This window comes from Natrix helvetica (genome assembly GCF_964273705.1).
Source record: "Natrix helvetica genome assembly, chromosome: 1".
NCBI lineage: Eukaryota > Metazoa > Chordata > Lepidosauria > Squamata > Natricidae > Natrix > Natrix helvetica.
Window position 1 is genome coordinate 9,950,602 of NC_138548.1, and position 14,516 is coordinate 9,965,117.

Sequence of the window (14,516 nt, forward strand, 5' to 3'; positions counted from 1 at the left end):
TTCGAAAGGGCAGACTCAATGGAACCAGGGAAATCTAAATTAAGCTCAGGGTTGCCTCAGGGATCATGCTATTCAAACAAGCAGCCATGAATGGGTTTTTTTTTTAAAATATCTGTGCACAAAAAGAAAATATTGAATTCGGAAATTTGAATGGTGTTTAGTAGGCGAAGTCCCATTCAAACATGAATTTGATTTGGATTCGTTGTTTGGTGCTAACTGTTCATCTCATTCAGAAATTCTATGCACATCAGCTCTTTGAATAGCAATATTTCTGCCTGGTCTCTTGTATCGATTGGGGGAGGATTTATGTGTGTGTGCACAGCGATCACCCCAAATATGGAGGATCCAGTTCAATTGGTATAACAACAGGGACTCCTGCTTGAGCAGGGGGCTGGACTACAAGACCTCCAAGGTCCCTTCCAGCTTTATTCTGATATCTCTCTCTCTCTCTCTCTCTCTCTCTCTCTCCTATCTATCTATCTATCATCTATCTATCTATCTATCTATCTATCTATCTATCTATCTATCTATCTCTATCTCTATCTCTATCTCTATCTCTATATCATCTATATCTATATCTATATCTATCTCTATCTATCTATCTATCTATCTATCTATATATATATATATATATATATATATATGCTGGTTTTGTTGTATTCGGGTCTTTTCCCGTGTAAGGTTGAGATTGTCTTTGCAGCGTTTCGGCAGGATCACACCTGCCATCTTCAAGCTGTGGGCTTAAAAGCCCACAGCTTGAAGATGGCAGGTGTGATCCTGCCGAAACGTTGCAACGACAATCTCAACCTTACACGGGAAAAGACCCGAATACAACAAAACCAGCATACCTACACCCGTGAAAATCTACGAAAACAAATATATATATATTATATATATATATATATATATATATATATATATATATATATATATATATATATATATATATATATATATATATATATATATATAAATGGCTCTGTGTGTCTGTGTGTGTGTGGTGTGTGTGTGTGTGTTCCAACATAACTCTGGAACACCTTGAGCAATTTCAACCAGACTTAGTACACAGATGACTTACTCTCTGGAAGACACCGCAAAACTCTCCTCGGGGTATGTGTTCTGTTACGATACAGCCTGTTGTGCCTTAAAATGGCTGTCAGCCCTGATTATATACAGGATTTCCGGCGGTTGTCAGGAAAACTAAGAGGCTGGCCAGAGAGACTGTTAGTATATCAGTTTAAGACTGTCTTAGATAGATCAATCTGGCAGGCATGTGTATATCGAGGCCTACAATCCTGCCTGTGGTCCTGGTATCAAGCCGCTACGGAGCTAGAAGTGGAGTTGAGGGACCTTAGACCCAGAGACGAAGGAAATGCTAGACCAAGCCGTTTTCTCGACCGTACCGTGAGCCATTCTCCGGGATCCTTGACATCAACGGCGAGGTCAACGGAAAAGACAATAACAAACAGACCACCCATTATATGTTTCCGGTGTGGAAAACCTGGGCACAGAGCAGCAGACTGCAACACGATGACCCCAGGCACACAGCCTAAGCCAGTCCAGGCGAGTCCAGTTCCACCTAGTACGGCCTGGAAAACCATGAGGAAAACGGAGAAATCTTGTGGTATTTAGCAAACTGCTACTGAAGACTCCACAGTGGGGGTTGATGACTCTCGAGATCTAGCCTATGCAAGTCCTCCAGTGGAAGGGTGTGAAACTGATGAAGAGGGGAAAATGACCCTATAGTGAGTAGGCCAATAAAACCCTTCTGGGTACCTATTATCCTCACTGCTCAGAGGCGTCAGACGTATGATGCCTTAATTGACTCTGGGAGTACTCGTTGCCTCATAAGTCTAAGTCCGGTGAGGGAGCTGGAGATAAAAGTTCGAAACCTGTCCTGTCCCCTACAGTTTGAACAAATAGATGGGTCAGTGTTGGGTGGGGCGCCAGCTACCCAGATTACGGAGAAAATCAGACTCAAACTTGGGGACCATTGGGAGTTAATCCGGTTTATTGTAGTATCACGGATGATGGAAACATTGATACTTGGCCTTTCATGGCTGGATAAGAGGGGGGGGGTCCTCATATGGTGGAAGGGTGGTTGTCGGCATATATGCATTGGGGTGGGTCCTGAACCACTGCCACATGAACAGCTAAGCACGGGAAGTTGGCTCACGGGGAATGGTCAGCAGCAGGAGGTAGAGATGTTGAAGGGTGTGGACCAATTGGTAGGGGTCCCAGAAGAATACACCGATTTATCTGAGGTTTTTAGTGAAAAAGAGTGCAACATCTTCCCTCCACACCGTTCTACTGACTGTGCTATAGAAATCGTGCCAGGAGCCAAGCTCCCCAAGCCAAGGATGTACTCTATGACACCCAAAGAGTTAGAGGAGATGAGAAAATATATTGAAAAAAACTTGGCATGGGTTTTTATACAGCCAGCAAGATCTCCTATTGCCGCCCCTGTGTTATTCAGGGAGAAAATGGATGGTGGTCTGTGTCTATGTGTAGATCTTTGGGGTATAAACGGAGTGTGCGTAGAGCATATGTACCCGCTGCCACTCATAAAGGGTATGCTGGCCCGTTTATCTGAGGGAGTGATTTTCACTAAGTATGATCTGAGGAAGGCTTATTACCGTGCCAGGGTCCGAGAAGGGGATGAGTGGAAGACAGCCTTTAACTGTCCCCTGGGGAGCTACCAATATCAAGTAATGCCATTCGGGTTACAGGGGGCACTGGCGGTGTTCATGCAGTTAATAAATTAGGTACTGCATGAACATCTCTATAAAGGTGTACTCGTTTACCTGGACGATATTTTAATTTACAAGAAGACCATGGATCAGCACATAAGATTGGTAAGGGACGTTCTGACCAAATTGTTAAAAGCCCAATTGTATGTCAAAGTATCTAAATGTGAGTTTCACCAGACTCATTTGAACTACTTAGGCTATAGAGTTTTCCAGGCGAGAATAGAAATGAATCCGGCAAAGGTACAGGCGGTAATGGACTGGCAGGTTCCAAGAACTCAGAAACAATTACAGAGCTTCTTGGGGTTTGCCAACTTCTACCGTCAGTTCATACCATCATTTGCCAAGATGGCTTTACCCCTTACTGATTTATTAAAAACAAGACACCTTACAGGAAAGCCTTGTCCAAGTCAGCTCTTACAGTGGGATTTCAAGGTCCTGATTACCATCTTTAAAGCGCTCCATGGCACAGGACCTAGTTACTTGCGGGATCGCATCCTCCCACATACATCCCTGCGGCCAATTCGCTCACACAGGGAGGGGCTTCTCCTGGTGCCGTCCACTAGGCAATGCCAACGGGCGACACCGAGGAGTAGGGCCTTCTCTGTGATGGGCCCAACCCTCTGGAATGACCTCCCCCCCGACATCAGAACCACCACTGACCTCCGCTCCTTCCGGCAAAAATTGAAGACTCACCTGTTCCGACTAGCAGGCCTGGCTTAATTACAACTGTTCCTCCTGGTAAACGTACTATCAACTGGTTATTTTAGGGGTATTGTTTTTAATTTAATTTGTGTGTGTCCTAGGGGTTTTAAAACTATATTTATATTACTGGCTCTGTACAGTTCTTTTTAATTTTATTTTAACCTCCTCCATATTTAACTGTACATATTTAATTCTTCTATTTATTGTATTTTGATATACTCTTTATATGGACTGTACACCGCCCCGAGTCCCTTTTGGGAGAGGGGGCGGTCTAGAAGCACGGTAAAATAAATAAAATAAAAAAATAAATCTGGTTTGTCAAAAAGCGTTTGAAACATTGAAGGGATTGTTCGCACATGAGCCAATATTGAGACATCCTGATCCTGCCAGGAAATTTATAGTGCAGGCAGATGCGAGCAATGTAGCAGTGGGAGCTGTCTTACTCCAACTAAATGAAAAAGGAGAGCTGCAGCCATGTGCCTATACTTCCCGCAAAGTAAGTGACACAGAACAACGATGGGCTATATGGGAAAAGGAGGCTTTTGCGGTGTGATGGGCGCTGCTTACATGGAGGCATTTACTCAAGGGGGCTATGGTCCCCTTCGAGATATGGACTGACCACAAGAACTGGAGGCTCTACAATCTCTCCGGAAGTTGTCACCCAAGCAGGTACGATGGGCGCTCTACTTCCGTAGGTTTAACTTCCAGCTGAAACATATTCCTGGTAGGCGAAATTTTAGGGGAGACGCTTTGTCACGGAAGCCACAATTTAATAGTGATCGAGAGCAGACCTTCCAGCCTATGTTTCCCCAGTCAGCAAATATAGTTTTAGCGGCCAGCATCCAAGGCAGAAAGCATCCAGCTGATATCACATAGTTCATTAGAGATGCACTTCCACAAGACCCTTGGTTCCAGGTGAATTAGCAGACTCTAACCAAAAGAGACGGTTTAGCCTGGAAAGGGCCAAAAATATATGTTCCAACGGAACAACGGATAGCAGTTTTACAGCGTTGTCATGATGCACGGGTAGCAGGACATTATGGATTCCTGAAGACACTGCACTTGACAAATGGGCAGTTTTGGTGGCCAAAGATGAAGCGGGATATTGAGGAATATGTTCGGGATTGTAACGTTTGTGCAACTATGAAAAGTAGGCCAGGAAAGCCTCCTAGCTTGTTGCAACAAGTAGCAAAGCCCACTCGGCCCTGGGAAGACATAATGATGGATTTCATTGTGCAGCTGCCGGAGAGTGGGGGGATACTGTTATCTGGACAGTAGTTGATTTGTTCTCGAAACAGGATCATTTCATTGCCTGTCCAGGGCTCCCGTCAGCTAAAAAATTGGCCAAACTATTCCTAGTACATATTTACCGTTTGCATGGTGTACCTAAATGTGTAATTTCAGATCATGGGGTACAGTTTACTGCTCAATTTTGGCGCAGCTTCCTGAGGAGGGTGGTGTCCTCTCAGGGTTTGAGTTCTGCGTTCCATCTGGCTACCAATGGCACAGCAGAGAGGGCTAACGCTGCAGTGGAACGGTATCTCCGTTATTTGCAATATCAGCAAACTGACTGGGCGGATCTACTGCCATTTGCTGAAGTTGCACATAACAATGCAGTGCATAGTAGTACTGGGTGTACCCCATACCGGAGTGTGAATGGGTTTGATTTCATGGCTATACCTGAATGTCCCCAAGCCACTGCTGATCACGGAACCATAAAGGAATGGATAGACTACATGCATCCAGTGTGGGAAAATGTCCGAAAAGCATTGCAGGTAGCAGCATAAACATACAAGAGATACGCCAACAAGAAACCTAGTCCACAACCAACGTTTCGGGTCGGGGATAAAGTATTTTTATCTACCAAGCACATACGCCTTAAAGTGCCCTGTTGTAAGCTGGGTCCCAAGTTCATAGGTCCATTCCCAATCGTCAAGAGTAATGAATCGGCTCACTGTAGAACTAAGGCTGCCTCCCCTGTTGGGGAAAATTCACCCGGTGTTTCACAGCAGTTTACTCAAACCGGTGACCACCACTGGGCTACGTAATCTTTCAACACCACAGTCTCCAGTGCAGGTTGATGGTGAACGCCATTATGAAATCGAACAGATAGTAGATTCCCGTTGTCGTCATGGCACTTTACAATATTTAGTAGTTTGGAAGGGATATCTGGTTACAGACACATCATGGGTGAGGTCATCTGAGGTGCATGCACCACGCCTGATTGCCCGGTTCCACCATTGATACCCTGATAAATCTATAGAGCAGGGGTGTCCAAACTTGAGAACTTTAAGACTTGTGGACTTCAACTCCCAGAATTCCCCAGCCAGCATGGCTGGCTGGGGAATTCTGGGAGTTGAAGTCCACAAGTCTTAAAGTTCTCAAGTTTGGACACCCCTGCTATAGAGGATACCGCTAATAGCACTTTTTGTCTTCCGGAATCCTCTCCAGTGGTAGAGGGGGGCGGCATGTCAGCCCTCGGGCTGCCATTCAGGGGGGAGCCAGTCCATTGCCACACCCGCTCAGCCATGCTTACACACCACCAATGCTGCCATGTTGATGTTGACTCTCTGATGTTGGCGGAGCCTGTAGCTGCATGTGGCTCTGCAAGGCTTCCCTCACCGCTCTGCAGAGTAACTCTTCTACTCGGGTACAACTGCCTACTCTGCCATAACTCTTCTGCTCGAATGGGCTAACCAGGAAGGAGGCTATGATGAGACTGAGTGGGAATGTGGCTGAGGGTGTGGGTCATGGTGATTGGTGATGGTGGTTGGGTGTCATCTGGGTGGAGTTGTGGGTGGAGCTGGGTGGGGTAATGGTGTATATATGAGTGATGGTGTTAACTTGGTTAGAACTGACTTGGATTTGCTTACCTTTGTATCATAGTCATTTAGTGCTGGTTATCACGTAATATTAGATAGAGATAAAGTTTTTCACCAAACAAACTGACTGTGTTTGTATTCAACATGAACGCCGGAATGTGACAGTGGCTTCTACTGTACTGCTGTAAAATGGCTTCTACTGTACTTCCCGCAGTGGAGTTGCCATGGTAATGGCTTCACAGTACTTCACAAGGGGGCTCCCTCTGGTAAGCGGGAAAATCCAACATTAGAAATTATGTTTGGTCCGGACATTTTCCCCCTATAAATAAATACCTGGGCAACGCCAAGTTATCAGCTAGTATTTGATAACATTAAGAGTGATTTTCAATTCCTGGTTAAGTGGGGTTTGATTTATCCTTAAGGTTGAAGTCCTCCCATGCTGTGCATCCATGGGAAGCTTTTGACATATCAGCCATAGTGCCAAAATATCTTTGCAATCTGAGGCTCTGTTTGAAACATTTTTACTGGTAATCCTCGACTTACGACTTTTTGTTTAGTGCCCACTTACATCAGCACTAAGAAGCGACTTGTGATCGGTCCTCACACTTACGACCATTGCAGCAACCCCCACCACCCACGGTCACGTGATCAAAGTTCTGGCGTACGGCCACTGGTACTTTTAGGTAGTCCTCGACTTACGACCCCTATGGAGCCCAACATTTATGTTGTTTAGTGAAACATTTCTTAAGGGAGTTTTGCCCCATTTTGTGACCTTTCTTGCCACCGTTGCCAGGTGAATCATTGCAGTTAGTAAGTTAGTAACATAGTTGCTAAGTGAATCTGTCTCCCCCCCCCATTGATTTTGGTTGTCAAAAGTTCACAAAAGGGGATCACGTGACCTTGCGACACAGCGACGGTCGTAAGTATGAACCAATGGCCAAGCATCTGACTTTTGATCACATGATCCTCGGGATGCTACAAAGATTGTTAAGTTTGAAAAATGGCCATCGGTCGCTCTTTTCAGTGCTGTTCTAACCTTGAATGGTCACTAAATGAATTGTTGTAAGTCGAGGACTACCTGTATTTACAATGATGGCGGGCAGTGGTGGGATTCAAATTTTTTTTACTACCGGTTCTGTGGCCGTGGCTTGGTGGCCGTGGCAGGGGAAGGTTATTGTAAAATCCCCATTCCTTCCTGATCAGCTGGGACTCGGGAGATAGAGAATAGATGGGGCGGGGCCAGCCAGAGGTCGTATTTACCAGTTCTCCGAACTACTCAAAATTTCTGCTACTGGTTCTACAGAACTGGTCCGAACTTCCTGAATTCACTCATTGCGACCTTCCCAGCCAGCATTGGACAAGCAAAAATCAAGAGAGAAGCTAGATTTACTTAACAACTGCTGTGATTCATTTAACAACAACAAAAGGTCTGGATTTATTTTTTTTAACCTTAGTTTTGTATGTATAAAATGAGTATGTACTGTATGTACATACAGGCAGGTATGCCGTTCTTTATTTAAGTAAGGCTGAACAATATTCCGTCGAAGTGATGTCCCGATGTCTGGAAGCCGTATGGATCTGGATGGGAAATAACAGACTCAAGCTCAACCTGTCCAAGACGGAGTGGCTGTGGCTACCGGCACCCCGGTTCAATCAGCTGATTCCATCACTGGCCATTGGGGGCGAGCAGCTGGCCCCCATGGATCGGGCACGCAATTTGGGCGTCCTCCTGGATGCCCGGCTGTCAATGGATGACCATGTGACAGCCGTGGCAAGGGGGGCGTTTCACCAGGTTCGCCTGTTGCGCCAATTGCGTCCCCTATTGGACCGGAACGTCCTCTGCACAGTCACCCATGCGCTTGTGACGTCCCGACTGGACTACTGTAATGCTCTCTACATGGGGCTCCCCTTGAGATGCATCCGAAGGCTGCAGCTGGTTCAGAATGCGGCCGCGCGGACAATTGTGGGAGCTACTAGATACTCCCACGTAACACCTCTGCTGCGCGGGCTGCACTGGCTACCTGTGGCTTTCCGGGTGCGTTTCAAGGTGTTGGTTATCATCTTTAAAGCGCTCCATGGCACAAGACCTAGCTATTTGCGGGATCTTATCCTGCCCCACACATCCCTTCGGCCAATTCGCTCTCACAGGGAGGGACTCCTCTGGGTGCCGTCCACTAGGCAATGCCAGCGGGCAACGCCCAGGAGTAGGGCCTTCTCTGTGATGGGCCCGACCCTCTGGAATGACCTCCCCCCCGGATATCAGAACTACCACCGACCTCTGCTCCTTCCGTAAGAAGCTTAAAACCCACCTGTTCAATTTTGCCGGCCTGGCCTAATACCAATTTTAGTCCCTCAAGCCTGTATTTTTAAATTTTTAGGGGTATGCTTTTTAGTTGATTTTAACTTTTATTATTCTGTACAGTTGAATTTAAGTTTAATTCGCTTTTAAGGGAATGTCTTTAAGGGTATCTATCTTTTGTACCTGTTTTTTAATGAGATGCCTGTACACCGCCCCGAGTCCCTTCGGGGAGAGGGGGCGGTCTATAAATTTTGAAAATAAATAAATAAATAAATAAATTTTAAAGTTGGTAAGGTATTACGGATTAGATTTGAAAATATGAAAGTGAATGATATATTATTCCTCACAGCAAAGCAAGCTGAGATGGTTAAAATGCTTTCTTTTATCCAAATAAGGGATAATTTTATATTTTGTCTCGAGTTCGAAATCGCTTCCGGATTTTGTGTTGGCAATGAGGAAAATAATAATAATGAAACTTTGATTCTATTTTTGTAAATTAGACAGGCTCATTGTTATAGAAATGGCTTGTACATATTGCTGTGTAAAAGCAAAAAGTTGTAGTTGTAATGTTGTTACCTTTGTGCCAAAGAGAGTCAGAAGTCGGTGCCTTTTTCCTTCTCCCCCTCCCATTACACTATATATCCCCCCCCCGTTTTCCCTTCCTCTCTTTTTACTTTTTCATGTTTTCTTCCTTTGCATTTTATACTTTGATAAACCAATTAAAAAGTTTTAATTGTAAACAACAATGAAAAATCACACAATCAAGCACTGTGTGAAGCAGCTGCCAAAAAAGCCAACACAGTTCTAGGCTGCATCAACAGAGGGATAGAATCAAGATCACGTGAAGGGTTGATACCACTTTATAATGTCTTGGTAAGGCCACACTTGGAATACGGCATCCAGTTTTGTTCGCCACGACGTAGAAAAGATGTGGAGACTCTAGAAAGAGTGCAGAGAAGAGCATGTAGGTATTGCAAGCTTTTTCTATGCTAAACACCTGAATTGTCCTTTGATGAAATTCATTGCAAAATTAGAAGGGACTCTAAACCTTTAATGCCTTTCATCTCCAAAATGCAACATTAGGTGCATTCATAAAGCTAACGGTAGTTCCCCACTCAAACTTGTGATTCTGTTTCAGGAAGGAAACCCGAGTATTTGTTTTCCCTCTTTTCATTTCTTTTTATTGTTGTAAGCTGCCTAGAGTAGTCCATGGTGTCCTAGTGGACAATCACTTAAATAGGAGCCAGCTGTGTGCAGCAGCTGCCAAAAAAGCCAACACAGTTCTCGGCTGCATCAACAGAGGGACAGAATCAAGATCAGGTGAAGTGTTAATACCACTTTATAAGGCCTTGGTAAGGTCACACTTGGAATACTGCCTTCAGTTTTGGTCGCCACGATGTAAAAAGTATGTGGAGACTCTAGAAAGAGTGCAGAGAAGAGCAACAAAGATGATTAGGAGACTGGAGGCTAAAACATACCAAGAACGGTTGCAGGAACTGGGTATGACTAATGTTTAATGAAAAGAAGGTCTAGGGGAGACATGATAGCAGTCTTCCAATATCTCAAGGGCTGCCACAAAGAAGAGGGAGTCAACTTATTCCCTATAGCCCCTGAAGGCAGGACAAGAAGCAACAGATGGAAACTAATCAAGGAGAGAAGCAACTTAAAACTAAGGAGAAATTTCCTAACAGTTAGAACAATTAATCAATGGAACAACTTCCCTCCAGAAGTTGTAAATGCTCCAACACTGGGTGTTTTTATCCAAGGTGTTGGATAACCATTTGTCTGAAATGGTGTAGGGTTTCCTGCCTAAGCAGGGGGTTGGACTAGAAGACCTCCAAGGTCCCTTCCAACTGTTATTCTATTTAACAACCACCAGGGGAAATCCTGGTCCCAATTGTAGTCATAAGTCAAGGACTTACCTTGACTCCATTCGAGGTGACTGTAGCCTTATGTCTATTCAGAAGGGGCTTGCATTAGAAAATAATAAGACTCTTGTCCTTGGCTGATTGTGTTATGAGCAACACAATCTGGGCTGTCTCCATTATCAGCTATTGTTTAGTCTACTTGAAGCTCATCTCAAGTATTGCATCCAGTTCTTTCTTTTTTTTAAAAAAGAGCCTGAATAGAGTGGAATGGGTGCAAAAAAAGGGCATTGATCAGAGGATTGAAAAGAAAAACCTGTAAGGAGAATGTTTACATAATAACAAAGAGTTGGAAGGGACCTTGGAGATCTTCTAGTCCAACCCCCTCCTTAGGCAGGAAACCCTATACATTTCAGACAAATGGTTGTCCAATCACTTCTTAAAAACTTCCAGTGTTGGGGCATTCACAACTTCTGGAGGCAAGCAGTTCCACTGATTAATTGTTCTGTCAGGATATTTCTCCCTATTTCTAAGTTGCTTCTCTCCTTGATTAGTTTCCACTCACTCTTCTTATTCTGCCCTCAGGTGCTTTGGAGAACTTCCTCTTCTTTAGGGCAACCCCTGAGATATTGGAAGACTGCTATCATGTCTCCCCTGGTCCTTTTTTTCATTAAAGTAGATATACCCAGTTCCTGCAACCATTCTTCATACGTTTTAGCCTCCAGTCCCCTAACCATCTTTGTTGCTCTTCTCTGCACTCTTTCTAGAGTCTCCACATCTTTTTAATATCGTGGCGACCAAAACTGAACGCTGTATTCCAAGTTTGGCCTTACCAAGGCATTATAAAGCGTTATAATTCTCACCTACATGGTTGGCTCTGTAAATTGGTTTCACAAATGATAAATAAATAAGAAAGGAAGACTAAGCAGGATTTGAAAGTATAGGTAGACCTCGACTTACAGTTCAGTGACCGCTCCAAATTATGCCATTGAAAAAAGGGACTTGTCACCATTTTTCACACTTACGACCACTGTAACATCCCCATGGTCACGTGATGGACGCTTGATAACCGACTCACATTTATGACCATTGCCCTGTGCCAGGGCCATGTGATCTACTTTTACGACCTTCTGACAAGCAAAGTCCATGGGGAGTCCAGATTCACTTAACAACCGTGCTACTAATTTAACAACGACAGTGATCCATTTGACACACATGACAGGAAACGACGCAAAACAGGGCAAAACTCACCCAATTTCTCGCTTGGCCGCATAAATGTTGGGCTCGATTGTGGTTGTAAGTTGAGGACTACCTGTTCTACAGCATATAGTGCCCATAACCAAATATTAGGTCTGCAGAATGTGGAAATGTGGATTTAAACTTCAGGAAGGCAGACTTTTATTGAATTTATTAAAAACTATCTGTTTAGAGCAGAGGACTACCTGGATTTGAACTCTTCTGGTGAGGTAGCGAAGCTGTCCCACTGATAGGTAAAGGTTCCCCTCACACATACGTGCTAGTCGTTCCCGACTCTAGGGGGCGATGCTCATCTCCGTTTCAAAGCCAAAGAGCCAGCGCTGTCTAAAGATGTCTCTGTGGTCATGTGGCTGGCATGACAAAACACAGAAGGCGCACGGAACGCTGTTCCCTTCCCACCAAAGGTGGTTCCTATTTTTCTACTTGCATTTTTTACGTGCTTTCGAACTGCTAGGTCGGCAGAAGCTGGGACAAATCACGGGAGCTCACTCCGTTACGCGGTGCTAAAGATTCGAACTGCCGACCTTACTGATCGACAAGCTCAGCATCATAGCCACTGAGCCACAGCGTCCCTTGCTGATAGATACCTTAATGCAGGGGTGTCCAAACTTGGGAACTTTAAGACTTGTGGACTTCAACTTCCAGAATTCCCCAGCCAGCATGGCTGGCTGGGGAATTCTGGGAGTTCAAGTCCACAAGTCTTAAAGTTCCCAAGTTTGGACACCCCTGCCTTGATGCAAAAAACAAATAAACAAACGGTGGGGAAAACGACAAAAAAGAAAAAGAAAAAAGAACCAGAATAGTGAGAAGTAAGGCAAGAAGGCAAAAAAGGGGAGGATAAATCAGAAAAGGGAAAGGGGGGAGAACAGAAAGAAAGTGAGATATAGATATAGATATATATTTATTTATATATATATATTTTTAAAAAAGACACAAGTCTCCCATTTGGTTTTTTTTCTTCCCCTCCACAAACTTATGCTTTTAATTAAATAAATAAATGAAGGGTATTCAAGGCAATATCACTTCACAGTGGAGATCCCTCCGCGGCTTCAGCAGTCGGGAGGGAGGGGGGGGGCAGGGAGAGAGGCAACCAGGAAAAAAAGAAAAAGGCAACGAAGATAAATGAACGCTTTGTAACAAAATAAAGGAATAAAGAAGATTTTCTTCTTTTGAAGAACGGCCCTTCCCTTCCCTCCCTCTCCCCTCATTAGCACGGTATTCCTTTAAAAAAAAAAAGAAGATTCCCCCCCTCCCCAGCCCCAATGTAAACAAACTTGAAAAATTCATAGTATAAATAAGACATTTTCAAATATTAAAACAGAAGGAATGAAATAGGGCCCATTCCAAAGGAAGCGAGGGAACAAGATGTTAAAAGGATTCATCGGAGCAAAATATTTATATTTATATATATATATATATATATATTCTTTTTTGAGAAAGGGCATTATGAACAATGGGGATTGTACGGATTGATGGTTGCTTCCATTAAACCAGTGTTTCTTAACTATGGCCACTTTTAAGATACGTGGACTTCAACTCCCAGAATTCCCCAGCCAGCATGGTTGGCTTGGGAATTCTGGGAGTTGTAGTCCACACGTTAAAATAGCCCAGAGTTGAGAAGCGCTGAATTAGATGGGGTTTGATTGGGATGGGGGGGGGATACATCCATCAAGAAGGGCCCAAACCTCTATGGCCCAAGACCCTTCTCTAAAACACAACGAAGGGCAAAGGTCACACAAGAGCTTCCTGTTGCCAATTGCAACTTTCTGCCAACAGGGGGAATCCACCGGCAGAACCTCTGCTCCCCCCTACTGGTAGAACCTAGGAATGCAGCAAGAGAAGAAAAGCATTCGGGACGTTGGTCTGAAAGGGGGGAATGTGGAACTCTTTTGGGTGACCTGAGAAATCATGTACCAATACATTTGTTTTTGTCCTGCGTGGGTTTTACGTGATCCCGTGGAACGTTCCGGAGACCGTTCGTCATGCCAAGATATCGAAAGTTGTTACGCTCCTCTAAAGGACAGACCTAGCCCCGCGCAAAGGAATGGACAGGCATTCTCAAAACTAGGGGGGGGGGGGAGCAGGGCGTGCGTTTTGTTGTACGGTATCCGGAACGACGACTGAACATGGGAAGCCCCTTGGAAGAAATGTTAAACCCTGAGAGCTGCAGACTGACCGGTCTGGGGCGACAGCGGGGGACGAAATCCAGAACCTCAGAATAATCAAGGATTAAATGAGGACGAGAAAGGCGGGCGGGGAAGGGAGAAGGAAGAAAAGAATACGGGACGTCGGAAAAAGGAGCGGAATTCTTATTTTGCTGCCAAAAAAAAAAAAAGATGTATTTTTTTTTTAGCCGCAAATGCTATGGCATGCGCGCTCGTCTGCCACGCAACCCGGAAGAGGAGCTGTCCAAGGGGCAGGCACGTGCATGCCCGCCAGCTAGTCTTCCGGTTACTGGCACGCATGACGATCAACTGGTTGGCACCCATGCTCATGCCCGAAAATGGAAGACCAGCCCTTCCAGTTTCCAGCACTCCCACATGCATGAAGGCCAGGTGACTGTTGCGTGAGCATGCGCACCAGAAACACAGAAGAGGAACGGGCGACGCCGCGTGTGCTAGGCGACATGGCTCTGCGTGCCATAGGTTCTCCATCATGGTGCTATGGTGGAACTCATGAGAAACCAGGTTTTTTGGGGGGAGGGGGGGTTTCACTGAATCCAGAGGAGCATTGAATGCGAAGGAAGAGAGAGAGAAAGAGAGAGAGACAGAAAAGGAAATATATTTCTGGGACAGTCCTAAAAGGGGTTTTCGTCTCTGCT